General features: G+C 31.9%; 1 long non-coding RNA gene across 2 annotated transcripts; it reads left to right on the top strand.

Moving 5' to 3' along the window:
- Window positions 1-1,277: 1,277 nt before the first annotated feature.
- Window positions 1,278-5,698, top strand: LOC111089216. 2 transcript variants are annotated; one of them, XR_002613523.1, is made up of 4 exons: window positions 1,278-1,527; window positions 2,107-2,582; window positions 3,638-3,794; window positions 4,426-5,698. It is a non-coding gene; the product is annotated as an uncharacterized LOC111089216 (long non-coding RNA). The 2 variants fall into 2 exon arrangements; XR_002613522.1 differs by lacking the exon at window positions 3,638-3,794.
- The last annotated feature ends 719 nt before the right edge of the window (window positions 5,699-6,417 follow it).

Raw genomic sequence — 6,417 nt, 5'->3', positions numbered from 1 at the left:
TTCTTTGAAAAGGTTATGCAGATTAGGGTGTAGATTTGGTGTATCTGGATCTTCAGAAAGCATCTGACAAGGTGCCACATAAAAACTTGCAAAAAATTACCTCTATAGGTGTGGGGGATAAGTTAGCTAATTGGATAGAAGAGTGGCTGGATGGAAGATAGCAGGGTTTTTTTACAAATGAGTTCAGTCAATTTGGATTAATGTTACAAGTGGGGTACCATAGGGCTTGGTCTTAGGACCTTTGCTCTTTTTGATTAACTTCAATGACATAGATGAAGGAATGGTCAATAAATTACTTAAACTTGTTGATGATATTAATGATTTGGATATTGCTGGCTGTGAAGAGGATGCTACTGCTTTACAAAAGGATTTAGATCATTTAGTGAGTTGTTCAAATAAATAGCAGATGGGTTATAATTATTATAAGCGCAAGATAATGCATATGGGTTATCATAATTTCAAATTATAAGTATAATTTGGATGGGAATAACCTTAACAGTGTCATAAAAGAAAGGGATCTTAGTTTAATGGTTGACCAGTCTCTTAAACCATCCAAGCAATGTGCTGTTGATAGCGGTAGAGCAAATATGATTTTAGGTTGTATCTACAGAAATACTGAATACGAGTCTAAAGAGGATATAATTTCATTGTACAGATTACTGGTTAGGCTACATTTGGAATATTGTGTTCAATCTTGGGCTCCTTACCTTAGGAAAGTCATTGAATTGTTGGAAAGGATTCAGAGAAGGGTTACTAGAATGTGCTTGGGATGGAGCAGTTCCCAGCTAACACATGAAGTTTCTACAACATTATTGAGTAGTCGTGCATTGGTGAAATCCACAAAGTCATGCATTATATATATTGTGACAACATTGCGGCACTGTTAGACATTAATGGTGAATATATATCTTCATGAAACAAGCAATTTATAAAAAATCCAATAGCAGTTGAAATGTTTTGAAACATTGACCAACATTATTTGATGTTTTTTTTGTATGGTTTATTGCTTTTGAAAATTTATAAAACAGGAAAACGTTTTCACAACTTTGCAGCAATGTTGTATGCACAACTTTTATTCAAACAGAGTTGTAGCTAAGTAACATGTTTACACTTTCTACTGTGCAAGTACTTGTTATTTCAGTTATTTTATACATAAAAAAATATATCATTTATCATTGATTTTACTGTTCATAATTATAATTATATAGTTATGTGTTATGAACTTGTCACAATGTTCTTGGCATGGAAATAACCAGATTTGTATAAGTATTTTTGTAAGAAATACATAACAATACCTTATAGCAAGCCTATAGATATTGGAAGATAACATATATATTATGTTCTAATTAAAATTTGATCATTAAATTTTATGGTTGCACTGATCATGGTATTTTTCAAACTTAAATGATATATTTTACAAAACCAAATGGTATAATAAGCATCAGCTCCATCGGGTAAAAGTGATACTTGAAATTTTCAACGGCCTCACTTCTTACTGACTAATTGTGTTTGTACAGATGAATCAAGGTATGTCACTATTGTTTATTTTACTTCATTTATTACAGAAAGAATTTAGCCATATAACAGTTGTTTTTAGATTTATAACTTTTTACCTTCTGTAGTTTTCAATTCCTAATTTCGAAACTTTTCCAAATTATTCAATGTTTTTAGATTATTGTTCTCCACCCTCAGATGTAAATTTTAAAATTTCAGCTTACGCTAAATGGGAGTGTGTATTTATAAGTTTCTCCTTCTGAGGTTTTTAATACATATTTTTGAAATTTCCAGTGATTAGACATGCATAGACCTACAAAATATTTTTATGGTGTTTTTATTTGGAAATATTTGTTTAATTTTCGAATCAATTTACTTAAGCAAGATATGCAATTTTTTTTGCATGGTATTATACTAGTACTAAAATTTATAGATGTAATGTAATACCAATACTTAGTAAAATAAAACATTTGAATGAAGTTCTTAAGTGATTTATAAATTCTTTAGAATCAATGAATCATATATTGTGAATTAAAAACATAGCTAATAGGATGAAATATGTAAGTTACTTGACAGCATTACCAGCATTTGTGTTTTAATTATACATTTCAGATGAAGATGGTGCACTGACTGTAATTTGTAATGTAGGCACAACTCCCCTTGTCCCCATTCTTCATTACCCCATCTGCTAGTATGACACCCCAGCAGCAGACATCATTCTCAGCCCACCAACAGTCAAAGTCCACACTTCACCAGCAACCACTGGCTGCAAAAGCACAAGAGAATAAGCATTCAGTATAGTTTATTTTATAAGCAGTAATTTACGATTAAAATTTTGTATTTCTGCCAACAGTATGTAGTTTGAACACTTTCAAATATTGTTTGACCAATTATCAAATAGGCATTTTCATAAACAAACTATCAGATGAGTGTGCTGATGAAGTTGGACCACATCTTGAACAATTAACAGTAACAGACAGGCTTGCTTTGCCAAATGGCAAGTAGAGGAATAAATGGAGGGGATGGTAACTGTACAGTAGAGGATGTGCTTCCATTTGACACTGTCATGATTTAAAAGACAGTTTAGTGTAGGTGCTATTAATTTACTTATTTTGTGAGTGAATATTTCATAATTGTTTAGTTTTTTCATAACAAGATAATTAAAGGCAATTATTTTAAAGTAAATGATATGACAAGTTAATTACATTACTCAGTAAGAATCATAAATAGTGTGAGATTAGCAGGAACTGCAGACAGACAGGGCAGACGAGAAAGTAAAGTCATGGAAAGTAGAAGTTTGGCCAAAGTTATATGTAAAGTTAATAGTCATAGGAGGGAAAAACCTAACGATTAATATGTCAGAGGAAAACTAACGGTTTTTAAAGAGGTAAGAAGTATAGTTTATTTCATCAAAGTGAGTTCTAAAGTTATTGAACCAGCCTGAGTGCACTTTGACAAAAGGAATAGATGATATCTAAAGTATGATGACCAGATGATTACTGGAAGAGCAGTATACGACTGTGGTAACCCACATTGTGGTTGTATGTGAATTATACACAGAGTACTAGTGTGATAGAAATAGAGAAAGGTAGTTCAGCTTGTCAACTGAAATTCTAAAGCAACTGAATAGGCATAAATGGACTTTTGACAAGAAGAAGAGAACTATCTATAGTGTTAATAATATGCCAATCATCTCTATAGCTTAAGGAATTTGTTGTACATACATTTAACTAGTTTGAATATATATATATATATGTGTGTGTGTGTGTATATATTATTTTGAAAACAAGTGGAGTGCATGCTGTTCATTTATTTTTGAATTTATCACCAAGTCACAGACACCTACTATAAAATAATCCTTAGCCCAACACCCATATTATTCAATCTACTTACTAAATACTACTACTATATGTAATATTAAGCAGGATAAGCCTTCATGATTTTGACAGACACTCCTGAACAGCTGGAGGAGTCTGAGAAGAAGTTAAGAGAATGATTCCTAGCAGAAAAAAAAATGGTGTCATTTATTTAATTGTTTAAATATACTGTAAAGTGTATGTGTGTGAATATGATATACATAGTTGTATCATAGTCCATTAAAGTAAATATTTTCTATATTAATTTTCCTTGTTTGGCTTTACAGGTTAGGTTCATGAGCTCCCAAAATTGTGGGGAAACAGTCCAGCGAATTATGCCAAAGATAGGCATTTACAGGTTGTGGTTTGCTTACAACCTGATGGGCAAAAAACAAAAGACACAACAATAACAAAAAAATCTTCTACTCTTCAAATGAATTAAGAGTATGTGTTGAAATTTAATGATTGTTTGTGCACAATATATTAATTTTAGTTTTAACACAGTAAACTCTAAAATAGAAACACACTGATGTGACTTAAAATGACTAATGTATGAGAAATAGATTATAAAGCTTGTGTGTGTGTATATATATTGTTACGTCTCCGTTTGTTAATTGATTTTTTTTTCGTAACTGATTTCCGACGAAATTTTAACGACACAAGTATTTGCTTAATAAAACTGGTTTATTCTTTCCGTATATAACTTTACCGATACACTCAACTTCAACAATCGCGCTAAACAAACGCTGTAACGTCTCTCATGCTCTCTGACTGCAGTTCAATTACTCACTCTCTATACACCTTACCGCGTCACGTTGTCCCCTCTTATATATATCTGCCTACCCTATATCTAGTAAGAACTTGAACATTCGCAAAGTACATGATAGTTCTAGAAACATTGCGTCATAGTAGTCATGTGACTCGCTGACGCAACAATATGTATTTACTTAGTAAACTTCAAAGTACCAATAACAGTTTAGGAGATAACTATAAAATTCAATGTTTAAGAAAATGATACAGAAATTATCTTTCAGTTAACCATTCTCAAAGTTTTTTTATTTTGTGTTTGTTGCAGAAGCTTGCCTTCAGACCCATCCAAAAGTAAAGGAAAACACTATTGAGGACCAGGTGACAGAACTTCTGAAACATGCTCCCAATAACCTGGCTTTTCTCTTGGAGTATCACTACACCACTTTGTTCTTTTGTATAGCTTCAGGCAATTTCAGATTTCTGCAGTCTTAGGACGAGATTCTGGTCATGTGCTGCATTTCTTTCTATAGGCATCATTAATTATGTATCTCTCATACCTTGCTATAGCCACAAGCAAATCTGGTCAGTATGAGATGGTGTCCAGGATGGTCACCATCTATTTCAGATATGTATACATTCTGTCTCAGGCCATTCATACATTTCCACCTTGACACATCTTAACAATCCAGATAATCAATGGAAATTGGACAAGTAAATCAGCTAACTACCCCTTACTATCTTTCTGCTCGTGCTCATGAAATGGGATTCAGAATTGTTATATCTCTCACTGATACCAGTAAGAGAGACACTGGTCCATGAGAAGATTTTTTCAAATTCTTCACGCACACTAACATATCTTGATTTTAGTTAAATTTCTAGGTTCCTCCTCCCCACTATCACTTAGATGATTTGGCATTTGCCTTGTGGTTAGGGCACTCAACTCGCAATCTTTGGGCAACAAGTTCAAATCTTATCACCAAACATGTTTGCCCTTTCAGCCATGAGGGCATTCATATTACAGTTGATCGCATTATTCGTTATTAAAGAGTAGCCCAAACATTGGCATTGGTTGGTGTTGACTAGCTGTCTTCCCTCTAATCTATCACTTCAAAATTAGCCCTGTAATAGCTTTACACAAAATTCAACAAACAAATTATTGCTTCACTTATTGTATTCAGATACATTGATTGCATTCTGATTTCAATGACAATAATTAAATACTAGAAGATCTACATGAAAATGTTTAAACATTTTCCTCATTATAACAATATAGTCTCTTATTATCATAGCTGTAAGATAAAAGTACCATGATATCTGATTAACTACTTAATTAAATTATATATATATATATATATATAAAGTGCCAAATGTTGCAACCAGTTTTGAATAATTAACCTTACTGCTATAGTGAAGATGAAAATAGTAACTTTCTATTTATACATACAGAAAGTAATGTTTTATCATTTTTACTTTCTGAAAGTAAAGTAGGACTTTCCAATTCCTGATGTGAAGCCTGCATTAGGACCAAAAACATCATCATACACTCTTCTTCAGATTGTAAAAGTGTTAATTTTTAAATAAACGTTGTTTCTTACTTAGCATTTCTTCTTTAAACATTACTAACTGGTACATTGTAGGGTCCTATATAAAAATATTTGACCAATGGTATCAAGTAACAAAACATTTAAGAACTTTTCCTTAAAATTTACACAATGAATCTTGGTGCAAATATTGTTTGAAATGAAGTAACAATTGCATTTTCCATGTACTCCAGACTTTTCATCTTAAAAGACCTTGTTTCATAGTCGTTCAACCCCAATTTACATCTTTTATTTTCTGATTGTGTGTAATCATTTATGGGTCATAACATCTTTGTACATTTTTGTTAATGGTTCTCTCTTCTTCCGATGTAAGAATTTCTCCAACTTTATAAAATGTGCAAGATTTATTTCTCTTGAAACCTTCTCAGGTACAGCAATTTTGATGGGATTCTGTATGGTTTCTTGTTTACAAAGATCCTATGACAACTAGTGTTTCTAAAAATAAAATTTTTTTCAGGATTTTCTGGAATGAGTTAAATGGTTTCAGGAATAGATTTTTTTACTTTTCTCATCATATAGCAGAAACATATCAAATTCATTTTATAAATCAGTTATTGATATATATTTTCTACCACTGCCATTTAACACTAAAAAAGTCATGAAACATAACAATTAGAAGGTAATGTCTTACAGCTGCTAATAAGCTTGTTAAATGTGTATTTCAAGTAGGCTTGTTGCATTATATTCTGCATCTTGTCAGTTATTTATTCTTGCAT

The sequence above is a fragment of the Limulus polyphemus genome, unplaced genomic scaffold, assembly GCF_000517525.1.
Source record: "Limulus polyphemus unplaced genomic scaffold, Limulus_polyphemus-2.1.2 Scaffold5594, whole genome shotgun sequence".
Classification (NCBI taxonomy): domain Eukaryota; kingdom Metazoa; phylum Arthropoda; class Merostomata; order Xiphosura; family Limulidae; genus Limulus; species Limulus polyphemus.
This window is presented reverse-complemented; position numbering and strand designations above follow the sequence as displayed.